Source organism: Gossypium hirsutum, chromosome A06, assembly GCF_007990345.1.
Source record: "Gossypium hirsutum isolate 1008001.06 chromosome A06, Gossypium_hirsutum_v2.1, whole genome shotgun sequence".
Classification (NCBI taxonomy): domain Eukaryota; kingdom Viridiplantae; phylum Streptophyta; class Magnoliopsida; order Malvales; family Malvaceae; genus Gossypium; species Gossypium hirsutum.
Genome location: NC_053429.1, coordinates 29,410,599 through 29,426,252, shown reverse-complemented (window position 1 = coordinate 29,426,252; position 15,654 = coordinate 29,410,599). Strand labels below are relative to the sequence as shown.

The 15,654-nt window shown below is 35.7% G+C and overlaps 1 non-coding gene across 1 annotated transcript; it reads left to right on the top strand.

Moving 5' to 3' along the window:
* The first annotated feature begins 14,145 nt into the window (after positions 1-14,145).
* On the top strand, positions 14,146-14,252 carry LOC121231586 (small nucleolar RNA R71). The gene has a single exon (XR_005929643.1). It is a non-coding gene; the product is annotated as a small nucleolar RNA R71 (small nucleolar RNA).
* The last annotated feature ends 1,402 nt before the right edge of the window (positions 14,253-15,654 follow it).

The window sequence follows — 15,654 nt, the reverse complement described above, 5'->3', positions numbered from 1 at the left end:
TTATAAATGAAAGGTGTTAAGTTAATGAAACGAGGGTTCAATGAGCCTGGCCTTCACCTTTCTAGTGTTTAGTGGACCCATTTAACAGCTACTAATTCTCTTTATAAAACTTTCTTTTCAATTAAAATAGGTTAAATGCTAAAAAGAATTTCACATTTAATAAATAATTAATTAAGCTTTTAATGGAAAATAACATTTAACTCAAACCTTTGAATTATGAATTACGCAATTAAACCTTTAAATTTTAATTTTCCATCGAAATTATTGACAAGTTATTTTTTTATTAAAAAATAGGACGGAATCAGTTACTAACTAATACAAATGCCATTTGAGTTGGATTGTAAAGACTGAATATCTAGACGGATTTGATTAGCAACTTTAGCCGAAGCTACATGAAAAATTTGTGGTCCAACAGGATCTTCCTTCATTATACCCGCCATAATGTGGGAGGCAAAATTCGCTTCTCTTGGAATCTATTTGATGACCACATGCCAATGAATTCTTGAGATCAAATCTCTATTTATATGTCTTTTGAGGCCACCAAGGATATCTTTAACAGCTATAGTGCAATTAGTCTCATTATCACCTCATTCCACTTGACATCCCATGCAAATTGTAGCCCATCATAAATGGCCCAAAGCTCAGCTTGCTCAACACTACGCCTCCCAATATTTCTCCCAATCCCTATAACCACTCAACATGCTCATTCCTTGTGACGGCTGCTAAAGAAGCAATACTCGAGGATGAATTGCGCGCTCCATCAACATTCAATTTAAAATAACCAGTGGATGTTAGGATCCATCTACAATCCCTGCTGCGATTACTAGAAGAAACCCCATCCCTCTTTATTCTTATCTTGATGCATCTTGCCCAACTCCACGAAGATTGGATGTGACATTGACAGGTTATTAAGTAATGACAAGATGGATTATATAGAAAAATTTTAAAAATTTTAAAGTTAATTTATCTTTTGCCCCCTAAATTTGGTTACTTTTACCTAATCGGAATCTTAAAATTATTTTGAACCTAATTGATACTTAAACTTCAATTTTATAACACACTTTGGTACACTACAACAAAACAACCCTAAGACAACACTTTTGGGCCAACACTTTCCTAAGTGTCGGGATAGCCTTGTCAACATACGCTTTGGCCAACTCTTTGTATAAGGGTCGAGATATGCATGCCTAAGACAACGCTTAAATAAGATTCGACTTTGCCCAATACTATGTCGACTTTTGTTATACCTTTCCCAACTAGATGGCCATATGAAAAGCCTAAGATGATTCTTTTTGGACCACGTTAACCCTTTTTATGTCATTTAAATTTGTACTTTTAAGAAAATTTTTTAGGTGTTGGAAAAATCTAATCATATCCTGAATTTTTAGGAAGAGTTGGGAAAATCTTAACCTATCCCAACTTTTATTTTTCGCTGGAAAGTATTTTATCTAACCCAACCTTTTTTTGTGTTGCCTTTGTTATTATTTTAAATACCAAACTATATTATTTTAAATTTTAAATTTATATTATTATTGTAACACCCCTAACCCGTATCCGTCGTCGGAATAGGATTATGACGTATTACCGATCAATACACATCATTTAATATCCAAAATCAAGGCAAATAATCAAGTGTTCAATTACCAAATGCCTAAACACAAGCGTTCATCACAAGTTAGTCATTTAAATATATGAAATCATCCATTATCTCAATACATTACATCACACCAAATTCATATATCATGTACAACATTGGTAACATTTCATTTCCAATCATATAAACAATAATTCATTTGAAAACCATAACTCATCCGTATAAACATTACTTCATCCATATAAAAAGAATTTATGCCCGTTGAACTTATTAGAATATCGAGGGATATCGGATGATATACAGTACATGTAAATCAGTAATCCATCAATTCCTTATCATTTTCCCTCTTTCGAGCTATGAACAGTAAGCTCCTCCTGTGCTGATGGACAATATGCTATATTGAGCTGAAACAGTAAGCTTTGACGAGCTAAACAGTAAGCTCATACAAGCTGAGAACAGTAAGCTCTTACGAGCTGATATATCGGTAAGCTCATACGAGTTATGGTGAGTCCGCAAAAAATGCAAGAGCTCGACCAAAACGGTAACCCTAGTGACATGTCACTCGTATCCTACAAATTCATACGGTTCAAACAGGGCTTGGTAACCATCAGTCTATATCAATTAGTCACTCATGATCCAATTATATCAATTTCTCAATTATATACATACATTCCAAATAAATACAAGTATTTAAAAGTTCGATTCTAATTATACGAACTTAACTCGTATCGCTCGAAAAAAAACTATCAGCTATTCGTCAATCTTCCTTTTTCCCTGATCTAAACTCGATCCCGGCTTATCTTGATCTATATATTATCAAATTCAATACATTCAGCATTCAATCTATTCAATTTAGCCCATAATTCATATTTTTTCAAATTTATACATTTGCCCCTATACTTTCACATTATTTACAATTTAGTCATTTTCAAATAAAATTGCAAATTCATGCAATTTAGTACAATTACATGCTAGCCGAATTTCATAGGGACTCCTAGCAGCCCATATCGTTCATTATTTCACATTTTTAACCACCACATTTTTCACAATTTAATCCCTATTTTGCATTTTTGTCAAAAATTACTTTACAAAACTAGTTTAATTATTAATAAACCTTCATAATCTATCATCAACTATCAAATTACTCAAGCATTCAACAATAGCAACATGATAAATATTTAACAATTTTAAAATCTAGGGTACGGGCTAGCTAGAATACGAAGCAACGATCTCAAAAATGTAGAAAATATTAAAAACCGAGTCAAAATCACTTACCAATTTGATTTCCAAACGACCGAACCCTAGGAATCAAAATTTTCTTCTTTTTCTTCTTCAAAATCAGCAACAAATATGAAGGATGGTGAATAAAATGATTTTGGTTTTTAATATTAACATTAATTACTAATATACTTTTATAACCTTTAAAAATATTAAAAATTACACCAATTTCCATGCTATCATCATCCACTATCCATAAATGGTCTATTTACCACCTAAGGACCTTCACTTTAATGTTCTATAGCTATTTGACGCTTTTAGCTAATAGAACACAAGTTTTATGGTTTACGCGATTTACTCCTTTTTACCGAATTAAGCATTTAAACAGTAAAATTTCTTTACGAAACTTTCACATAATAATTCTATCATGATGTAAATAAAATAATAAAATAATATTTTCACCTTGAATTTGTTTCCCAAAACCGCTATTCTGATTTGACTCAAAAACGAGCTGTTACAAGTCCCCCCTTTAGGGATTTTCGTCCCCGAAAATCTTACCAGTAAATAGGTTAGGGTACTGTTTCCGCATAGCTTCCTCGGGTTCCCACGTAGCTTCCTCGATCCAGTGTTTATGCCAAAGAACCTTTACTAAAGCTATGCGCTTATTTCTCAATTCCTTGATTTCACGAGCTAAAATCCTGATCGGTTCTTCACTATACGTCAAATCAGCCTGTTGGAACGATGGAAAAAATGTGCAAGTGTACACAATCGCAACAAGTAATAAAGTGACAAGTAATGTCAAGTTATCGTACCCACAGGGAAATGATTTCGAATAAGATTTAATCAAGGTAACATACTTGTGTTGGATTAATTATATTCCGTTAACTTAGAATAATTAAACTCATGTTTACATTGTTACGAATAAATTCACAGTAACTCGGTAATTGGCTAACTTCTGAACATACTCACATACAAAAATCCATTCATCTCTTGACATATCCCTATGTCAATTCAATTGACTAAACAAATTATTAAATTGAACAATCTCTTGCATATCCCTATGTCAATTCAAACGATTAATTAAATCTAATAAGCATATAAAAGACTATGTGAGGTAACAAGGCATCCCTACCTTGAAAAATTTTAATCACAATAATCTTGCAAGTTATGCAAGGCAATAATATCGCCAGATACATTGCTAATTTAACCTTCAGCTACCTTAGAAGAATAAACATGCACTGATTAAGTATTGCGTCAATTAATTATAATTTCAATCCGTTTAAATAATTAATTCATTAGTTATTTAACAATTTTTAAATAATTAATTCATTAGTTATTTAAGAATTATATTGCAAAAATAACTTAGGCATGATTTTACTTAACCAAGCAATTTACTGAGGCCTATAACAGCATAAACATCATTTTAACAATTCAAGTAGGCATAATATAATCAACCCAACACAAACTTAAATTTAAGCTAAATTGATTAAAATAACCATTTCAATAGCATAAATATTCATAAACATGTTCGTCAAAGCAACAACAAAAATTAAAGAGATAAGGAACAAGAAGCAAATCCGGTGTTTCTCCGTGGCTTGACTAGTTGCTTCGTTCTTCGTTGCCTTCAGCTATCAAGGTGGCTTATGAACACCTAATTGCTTCTCCAAAATGGCTGATGAGAGCCTCTTTCCTAAGAGAAGAAATCAGCACTTGAACAATAAGGGAAATGGGATGGAAAAAGTAAGAGAAAAGTGAGAGAGGAGAAGAGAGAATGAGAGAATGTTGTGGAATGAGGGATGGTTTGAATGATCAGCAAGGGGTGGCTTTTATAGCTGATTGTGGCTGCTAAAAATAGCAAATTCGAGCAGCCAAAGAGCCCCCTATGGCTGGCCATCTACTTGGCAAGAGTTGAGACTTTCAGCTTTGCTAAAAATGGCCTAGGGCAAATCTACAAAGCCACAATTAAATGTAGGGTTTGAATGCATATTAGAAGTCTTTTGAGGGCCTTTTTGCAAGCATATTTAATCAGATCTTGGGTCAAAATATGGACGGTTCTTGGCTGCCCAATTAGTTGCTAGTTCGGTTCATTCAATATGGTTCGACTAGTGCGGTTTAACTGGACCCTTTCTCCATAATTAATTAAAAAAAATTATTTAACCCAAATTAAATGGGGAATAAATTAAAATTAATTAAATTATGAATTAATACACATTTTCTAGACCGTCTTAGGTTGAAAATCCATGTGCCTCGATACTTCAAATTGCTTCTCGGTTTTGTGCTTTCAGTAGTGTCATCCGAGCCAATTTTCGCCCTTTGCGTGAATCTGTCGAAAATAGTCAAAATTAATCAAAATTGAGTATAAAATTAACTAAATTCACCATGTTCATATTTTTAACACAATTTAATAATTTTATAATATTTAATTATTTTTCGACAAGAATTTAACTGGATTTGCATGAATTTAAGTAAGAATGAGTATTAAAAAGTATATAAATTTTTGTGTTTCCACACCCCCAAACTTAATTCATTGCTCGTCCCGAGTAATGCATAAATTTTGAAAAGAATTTCTCGGAAACATCCTTGAAAAATTCCTTCAGAACAACATTTTTTCCAAAATTATGAATTTAAAATACTTATGCTCAAAGACAAGAAATCTGATAGTTATGCTACTTAAGTATACATATTGTTCAAATTAAATTCAACAACTTATTATAATAGAAAATTTTAGACTAAATGCTTTTGTAACAAAGGCATGTTAACCCTTACCAATTTTATTTTTATTCCTTTATTCAAGTCTAGCCTGCAATCATTAAGCTTAACTTATGTCTTCATATGTTGATCGTAGCAATTTCTCTCCACTAATGTAGGTAGCATTAGAACTTTGAATCAATAGGTCTTTATCAAGGTTCTAACGTGGCTAGGCTAAGGGTAGGTGAAAGATGGATAAATTTTGGTTTAAAAACCCTAGACTCAGCGTCAAACGAACCTTCGGGATTTTTACCTTTTATACACCAACTTGACTTTCATATGCTCTTTTGTACATCTCTTTCAAATACAAGTGCCTTCTTTTTTTTTTAGCTAACAGGAGCACTTACTTTGTGTATTGCAATTATCGAGCAATTGATACTTCTTTTCCACTCTCCCAAACTTATTTTCGAAGTACATTTTGAATATTACTGAGTCTAGTTTTTGGGACAATTTTAAGATCATTAAGCGAAAAGTAATGGCTAATCATTGCAAGGGTCGAAATAAAATTAGGCCATATAGTCTCAAAGTTTTGTTTCAAAGGATAAAATTTTACCATGGAGGGCTTGAAAGGCTCAAACGGTCCAAACAATAGTTGCCTAAATCATTTCCAACATTCCATGCCCCCTTGGATTTCGCCTCAAGAAACTACTAAATCAATTCTAAAGACTTAAACTTTTATGCATACCTAACTTTCCTAAAGAACTAAAAATTTTATGGTACGAATTTGCATGCTTTATTAAAAATACATTCATGTCATTATTAAGCTAACATAATAATTTATTGAAATAATAGAAATTTATTCATACTTAAATTGAGCATACTTAACAATATTCAAATTTTTGAACAAAAAATATCCTAATCACAATTAAAAGAAAAATTTATTCTAAGTGGAAATAATTCCATTTTTCGGCCCCCCAACTTAAATTGAACAATGTCCTTATTGTTTAAAGTGAATAGATACTATACACCAGGTAGGATTTTAGAAAAGAGGAGGTGAGTCAATTTGACTGCTTAAGTACCAAGTTCTATCTAAATCCAATCCTAGACATGTATATATCTATTGCCACACTTTATACTTTGTGACTTGCTCACATTAGTGATTTTCCTCTATTGTTTTATTGTGCAAAAATAAAAAAATTTCCTAATTAAACTTAATCCTAAAAATAGTCTAAGAACACAAAATAAAGTAAAGTCAAGATCCCTCCATTTTATTTATTTGCAGATCCTTCCGTTCTGGACTAATCTTTTGCTCTATCATTATTGCCTTTGCACGAATCACTTCGCTCCTTCTTTGAAATGGACTTCATGGTTCAAATATGAAATCTGGAAACTCAGGCACAAAAATAAACGGGTCATTGTATATTTTCTTAAAAGCACTTCTCATCGAGTCATCCCTTATTTTTGAGTATCTCCAGTAGGCTTGTTGCTGCCATTGCATATGTTGCATTAAGTCCATCAATTTTGATAGCTCATCTCGAAGGTCTGGGCTAGGCGATTGAGCTCTAAACATTGAAGTTTTAGCATCAGGTTCAGCTTCTGGCTCCACTGGTTCTACCTTATCAGGGACTTCAAAAGATTGCATTGTGGGATCTTCTTCTTCATCAGGGTCCTCCGGTTCCTCACTTACTTCAACTTGTTGCTATAGAACTGAGTCTCTAGCTACTCGGTAAAGGTCCCAATCCATGATTGTGCCTTGGCTATACCCTGTCTTCCTTACATTCGCAAGAATTTTAGCTTTCAAGCATAAAATTGTTATTGTAAAGGGGAGCTGGAAAGGGCTAGAGCGTTTAACAGCACAATTCCGTATTTCCCTCAAGATGATCTTCCCCACATCAATGGTCTTACCAGTTAGGATCAAGTACAATAAGACCATTCGCTCTAATGAGATTGTAGTCCCATGTGAGCTAGGCATAAGGCTGAATCGGATGAAGTAAAACCATACCTTCGCAAGTGGCGTCAAATATTCTCTTCGACAAGTGTGGATTCCTTGTTTTGACACAGTCCATGTAGAACCATAAACTTTCAGTTCCTCGAGAATTTCTTGCAAATTTTCAGGCTTGATATTGCTCATCAATGTGGAATATTCATTGTTTTCGAAATCAGGTAATTCAAAGAACTCATTAATAGCATTTGGATTTATCGGTACCTTGAGTCCGCGAACTGGAACTGCTGTCATCTCGCTTGAAGTTAAATTTGCTTAGAACCCACGAACTAGCTCCTCGTCCACACTAGGTCTCCTTTCACAAAAATAGCTCCCAATTGAGAGTTTCAACAACTTGACGAATACTTGCCATAAAATCTCTGTAGTTGATTTCTTTTAATGTAAAGCCTTTCTCTGGATGCATCTGTTGATTTTTGGATATACTTTCGTATCTCACTCTGGCTTCTTCACAGTGGAACTTGTTTTGCGTTTCATCAATTTGAGTGGAAGCACGAGTTCTCTTGTAAGGCATGTTTAACCTGATCATAAGATGGAAAAATTATTTTCTCAAAAAAATTTAATAAATATTATTAATAATTCAATGAATTGAAAATTTAACTAATTAAATAAAATTAAAAATTAAGAGAAAACTAGGTCTTACCACATTTTGTGTAGAAATAAAATAATAATAATAATAATAATGAAGGAAAAGATGGCAATTAAAAAGGAGGGTTGGAGGGTTTGTGGCTTAGGATGGATGAATGAAGAATGTCACACAAGCAGCTAGGGCATGCGGGCGTGGTGCATGTGGGAGCAATGATGAGCAACAGGGCTGGAAGCAGGCAGCGACACGGGTGTTCTGCAGAAGGTAGCAATTGGGGGCGCGCTAGATGGTGCGGAAGGTAGGTATAGCACGTGGGATGAAGGCCTGGCGCGAGCTGAGGCTGGTGCGACAAGTGGGCGATGGAGCTGGACGTGCTTGTGGCCTGCTAGGACGTGCGACGTGTGCTGCTAACTGAGTGGCTGTTGGGCAAAGGGTTTCAGCACTTTGGGGTTTTAGTGCTTTGGGTTTTGAGTGATAGATGAATGGGAAGATGGGTGGAATTTATAGAGGAAAAAATAGGAATTAGACTAGGATTCTTAAAACAATTTAATTAATAAAAATTCTAAGTTCTAATACTATACAAAGAGAACAACAATTAATAATTAGATATATGCATATTAAATTATTAATTTCTATTTAATTTATTTAAACAAAGATAAAATATGATTAAGACTAATCCTAATTCTATGCTAAACTGATAAAGATTAATATATAAATTATAATAGATATAATTATATATTAAAGATTATCATCTTATTATTATTATTAAAAACTTATCAAATAAAGTATGATTAAATTAACGCTAATCCTAAAATTGATAATAATTAATATATATTATAATGGATATAATTATATATTAATAATTATCATTTTTTTTATTAAACTAAAACATTTATTCTAGAAGCCTTTTGAAAATATTTACAAAAAGAGGCATCTAGTTTTTATTATTTACGAAAAGAGCTACCAAATTTTAGAAATGATTCAATTAAGTCCCTAGACTTAATGAAAATTTGGAATTGAGTTGCAATTTAAGACTTGGATCAAAATTGACCATTTTATTTGAAAAATCAAAAATTGAAATTTCTATTTAGAGAATAATTTTTCAGAAAATTATGTCAAAATCAATTCCCAAGAAAGACTGGAGGGGTCACAAGTGGTCCCGCTTAAGTTCCAATCTCCTAGATAGAATTTATTTAAACATAATAATCTCAAAAATATACCCTAAATAATTTATTAAAAAGGAAAATAAGAAAATTTTAAACATCCGATAAAATGAACGAAATTTCATTTCGTTCAATCTTATCTCCCCAATAGTGTTTCAAGCACTGAGCATTAACTTGAAAATTACCTCTCTTACCTTGGAGCTCAAAAACTCCGTGTGGATAGACGCGATGAATCGTAAATGGACTGAACCAACGTGATTTTAGCTTACCTGGAAAGAACTTTAGTCTGGAATTAAATAACAAGACTCGTTGACCTGCTTCAAATTCTCGAACTCGAATGCACTTGTCATGCCATTTCTTAAGTCTCTCTTTGAGTAATTTGGCATTTTCGTAGGAGAACATCCGGAGTTCCTCTAGCTCATTGACTTGGAGCATCCATTTCTCTTTAGCAAGCTTAGAATCCAAGTTGAGTTGTCGAAGAGCCCAGTAAACCTTGTGCTCTAACTCTAAGGGTAGATGACATGTTTTCCCAAAGACCAACCTGTAGGGTGACATCCCTAAAGGTGTCTTGTATGCTGTTCTGTAAGCCCATAAAGCATCGTCTAGCCTTTTGGACCAATCTTGTCAGTTTGGGCAAACTACCTTCTCAAGTATGCCTTTGATCTCCTTATTTTCCAGTTCAGCTTGCCCATTCGTCTACGGATGGTAAGCTGTTGCAACCTTGTGCTTCACTCTGTGCTTGTCTAATAACCATTTTAACCACTTGTTCACGAAGTGGGACCCTTCATCACTAATGATAGATCTTGGGGTTCCAAACCTTGTGAACATGTGTTTCTGCAATAACTTAATTACAACCCTAGCATCATTTTTTGGAAAAGCTTTAGCCTCGACCACTTGGACACATAGTCCACTGCTACCAATTTATACTTGTGACCAAAAGACGGAGGGAAAGGACCAAGAAAGTTAATACCCCATACATCGAACAATTCTACCTCAATGATGTTTGTTCGACGTATCTCATTTCTGTTGGTGACATTTTCGAACCTTTGACATCGGTCACAGCTCTTTACATACGGATATGCATATTTGAATAGTGTTGGCCAAAATAATCTGGCTTGCAGTACTTTGGCCGCCGTATGCATACCTCCAAAGTGTCCCCTACTAGGACCTGAGTGACAATGGTATAAAATATTTTGTACTTCATCTTCTACCACGTATCTCCTAATCATCTGATCTGCACACCTTTTAAACAAATATGGCTCTTCTCAGAAATAGTACTTCACATCGTGAAGAAACTTTCTCCTTTTTTGATAAGTCTTATCAATTGGCATCAAACCACAAGCTAAATAGTTAGCAATATCAGCAAACCAAGGGGTATTGTGCAGATGACTTACCTTCAGTATGTGTTCATCTGGAAACGTTTCCTGAATTGGTATAATAGGAGAATTCCCTTCTTGCGACTCCAATCTGGACAAGTGATTTGCTACTTGGTTTTCTATCCCTTTTCGATCTTGAATTTTTAGATCGAACTCTTGAAGTAGAAGTACCCATCAGATCAGTCTTGGCTTAGCGTCTTTCTTGGAAAGCAAATACTTAATTGTCAAGTGGTCCTTATAGACAATTACATTGGTACCTACAAGATAAGATCAAAACTTGTCAAAAGCAAAAACAATAGCAAGTAACTCTTTTTCTGTTACCGTATAGTTCAGTTGAGCTCCTATAAGAGTCTGGTTTGCATAGTAGATGGGATGAAAAACTTTGTTCCTTCGTTGGACCATGATAGCTCCTATCGCGAAGTCGCTTGCGTCACACATTAATTCAAATGGAAACTCTCAGTCTGGTGTGACGATTATGAGTGCCGTAACTAATCGACTCTTCAAATCCTTGAAAGCTCTTAAGCATTCATAATCAAACTTGAACGTCATGTCCTTCTCCAATAATTTGCATAAGGGTTTAGCAATTTTGGAGAAGTCCTTGATAAATCTTCGATAGAAATCGGCGTGGCCCAAAAGCTTCTAACACCCTTTACAGATGTTAGAGGTGGGAGCTTCTCAATAACATCTACTTTTTATTTTTCTACCTCGATTCCATGTCTCGTTATCCGATGCCCTAGAACAATTCCTTCTCGTACCATGAAATGACAGTTCTTCCAGTTAAGTACGAGGTTCGTTTCTTCACATCGTCTTAGTACCTTAGCTAGATTGGCTAAGCAATCATCGTAAGTATCTCCAAATACTGAAAAGTCATCCATAAAAACTTCCAATTACTTCTCAACCATGTCAGTAAAAATAGACATCATACATCGTTGAAATGTAGCAGGTGCATTACATAAACCAAATGGCATGCGTCTAAATGCAAATGTACCGTACGGGCAGGTGAACATTGTCTTGTGTTGATCTTTCAGTGCTACTGTAATCTGATTATACCCCGAGTATCCATCGAGAAAATAGTAATATTCTCGCCCCGCGAGTCTATCCAGCATCTGGTCCAAAAACGACAAAGGAAAGTGATCTTTCCTAGTCGCCTTGTTCAGCTTCCAGTAATTGATGCAAATCCTCCATCCCGTAACTGTTCTAGTTGGTATCAACTCGTATTCTCATTCTCTATGACTGTGATACCTCTCTTCTTTGGCATGCACTGGACCGGACTTACCCGCAAACTGTCTGAGATGGGATAAATGATACCTACATCTAACCACTTGATAATCTCCTTTTTCACTACGTCTTAAATGATGGGGTTCAGCCGTCGTTGTCCATCAATCGTCCCTTTTTCGCCATCTTCCAGGATAATCTTGTGCATGCATACAGATGGACTAATACCGCAGATATCGGCTATGGTCCATCTGATAGCCTTCTTAAATTGTTTCAACACCAAGATGAGTTTCTCTTCTTACTTAGTAGTTAACTCTGCTGAAACAATCACAGGAAGAGTAGAAGAGTTACCTAAATAAACATATTTCAAATGTAAAGGAAGTACATTCAGTTCTAATTTAGGTGGCTCCTCAATTGATGCTTTTGGTTGGGCATAATCCCTTTTCTCTAACTCCAAAGATTCAAAGTGGGATTGTGGATTAAGTCCCTTTTGATTAGCTTCTAACAAAGCTAAGTATCCATCCTCCTCTTCATCATTTGGAGGATCTGATGTCAAAATTTGTTCCAACGGATCCTCAACATAGTTGAGCTCCTTTTCTACTATTAAATCCTTCAAATCGGATATTGCAGAACAATCATCAATTGTGTCAGGAAATTGCATAGACTTAAAAACGTTAAATGTTACCTAATCATCCTAAACACGCATAGTAAGCTCGCCCTTCTACAGATCAATAAGGGTCCTTCCGGCTGCTAAGAACAGTCTTCTTAGGATAATCGGTACTTCTTTGTCTACTTCAAAGTCTAGAATAACAAAATCCGCAGGGAAAATAAATTTATCTAGTCGTACCAATACGTCCTCGATTTTTCCTTCTGGATGTGCTAAAGATTGATCTGGTAGTTGAAGTGTAACCGTAGTAGGTCTAACTTCACGTATCCCCAACTTTCTAAATATTGACATAGGCATCAAGTTTATACTTGCACCCAAGCCACATAGTGTCTTACCACAATACATTGCTCTAATGTTGCAAGGTATGGTAAAACATCCAGGATCCTTCAATTTTGGAGGTAGTTTGTCTTGAAGATATGTGTTGCATTCCTTCGTCAGAGCTACTGTCTCAAATTCTCCTAGTCTTCATTTTTTGTACAGGATATCCTTCATGAATTTGACGTAGTTTGGCATTTGCTCAAGTGCTTCAACCAACGGGATGTTGATGTGAAGTTGCTTGAGTACGTCTAGGAATTTCTTGAATTGAATTTCCTACTTCTGCTTTTGAAGTCTTTGAGGGTAGGGTGGTGGAGGTTTCTTTACTGGAACTGGTTAATTCGTTTTTTGCGGCAATTCTGCATCTAACGGAGTTGTTAGTTGATCAGAATTAGCTGGTTCTGGAATTACCTCATCGAGTTTTGCAGATTCTGGTTCTTGTGAAACTGGAATTTTAACACTCGATTGAACTTCTTCTGAGTCTTGAGCATCAGCTGGCTCTTTTTCAGCTTCGATAGTGTTGGGCTCTACTGTCTTTTTGCTCCTCAATGTTAACGCTTTGCAATGTTCTTTCCCTAGATTTTTTGGATTATTCACTAGGTAAAGCACCTTGTGGTCGGTTCCTAAGTTCAGTTGCAAGCTGGCCCATTTGGTTTTCCAGATTCTTCAATGTAGCTGCTTGGCTTTGAATTAAGGCATCATTCTTCTCCATGTATGCCTTTAGCAGATTCTCTAAGCTATTGGATGGTTCAGCTTGAACTAGGTTCTAAACTTGTTGGGAAAAACTAGGCGGCTGAGTCGGTCTAGATTGGGCGTAGTTGTTACTGGTTCCAGCCCCTTGGTTACTCCAGGAAAATTCGGGTGGTTTCGCCACGATGGGTTATAGAAGTTGGATTGCAGTCCTTGCCTTCCTTGATTTTGGTTTTGGTTATCCATGGAATATACGGATTCGGGGTTCGATGGACATTCTTTGAACAAATGTCCTTCCCTACAATAAACACAGGCTATACTCTCAAATTGGTGAGGTGGTTGGGCTGCAAAACTGTTAGACCCATTAGTGGTAAGATTCTTAAGCATTGAGGATATTGAAGATACCTGAATGTAAGTGAAGTGAGAGCGCCCACTTCATGCATTCCAGCGATCTTTTCCTGACGTGGCTTGATTGGTTGGCCATTGATAATTGTTACTGCTGATCCTTTCGATGATTTCATAAGCCTCATTATAAGACTTAGAAAGGAGAGCACCATTAACAGAAGTGTCCACTACCATCCTCGTGTGAGCATTGAGACCATTATAAACTGTCTCAAGTTGGATGCAATGTGGGATTCTGTGATGAGGGAATTTCCATAATAGTTCTTTGTATCATTCCCATGCCTCATACAAGGACTCATCATCCATTTGTTGGAAGGCAGTGATCTCGTTCCTCAACTTAGCATTCTTGCTTGGCGGGTAATACTTCATGAGAAATCTTTCGGCTAACTCTTTCCATGTAGAAATTGAGTTTAGTGGCAATGAATTCAACCAGGCTCTGGTTCTATCCCTTAGTGAGTACGGGAACAACTTCAATCGTAATGCATCTTCGGGTACTCCAACAAATTTGAATGAGTCGCTCACCTCCATAAATAGTCTTAGGTGAAGATGAGGATCTTCAGTAGGCATTCCACTGAATTGGCCCACAGTCTGAAGTATGTGGAACATGACTGGCTTCAGCTCAAATTGTTGTGCCTCGATTTCGAGTTTCCTAATGCCCAGATTAAGATCATTAAATACTGGCACATCATATTGTCTTAAGGCTCTATCCCTATCATCAGCAATAAGGATAGGATTTTGAGTAGGGTTTGCTCCATTTCCTTAGATCAAATTTTCAAAGTTCATTTCTTCGGTCCTTCTCTGGTTCACTTGTCTTCTTCATTATTGAAAGGTTCGTTCTATCTCAGGGTCTATAGAGAGTAAGTCAATAATCTGGTCAATATTCATAAATGATAAACCATAAATTATACATATTTTTACCCCATGTTTTATGCATTTTATGGATGGTTTCTCATTAGAATTGGTGAATTCGATGCTCCTAATGCTTTAATTTCATGTTTTATACTTAGGAGAGCATAGGAGAGAGAAATGAATGAGAAATGGGCCAAAATAGAGAAAATGGGCCAAAATACGAAATCAACACAGCCTAGACCTCCTCACACGGGCAGATCACACGACTGTGTCAATTTGGCAGGCTCGAACACGGTCTGAAGTAATCGAACACGGGCGTGTGCCACGGGCGTGTCCCTGCCGAGCCCAAGTTGAGTCCAATTCGAAAAAGGCCAACTTTGAGGGTTTTTAGGCATTCCAAAACCTATAAATACACCCTAAAGGAGGAGGAAAAAGGGAGACGGAGAATAGACTCTAAGGAAGCCGATTGATCCATCTCAGAAGTCAGATTCATCATCAAGACTGAAGATCTCTCCTCAATTTCCCTTCAAGAGTTTTGGGTTTTCTTTATGTTTTGTACTCTTTATTCTTCTGATATGTTTTCTTATTTAGTTATGAACTAAAACCGCTAAATACCTAAGGGGAATGAAACCTAAGACGAATGTTGTTATTATTTTCTGAATCGTATGATAAATATTTAACTTGTTCTTAATTATGTGTTCTTAATTCTTGTTTTGATATCCCAGGATACTGATTCAAGACATGCTCTTATTCAGAGGAGGAATAGACCCTGTCTAAGAGTACATTTGTCATAATTAAGCGGAGTTGATTGCGCGCCTAGACATAGGGTGACAAGATTTTGCCGGATTAGGGTGAAACCTAATAAGGGGATTCATAGATCGAGTTAATGCAA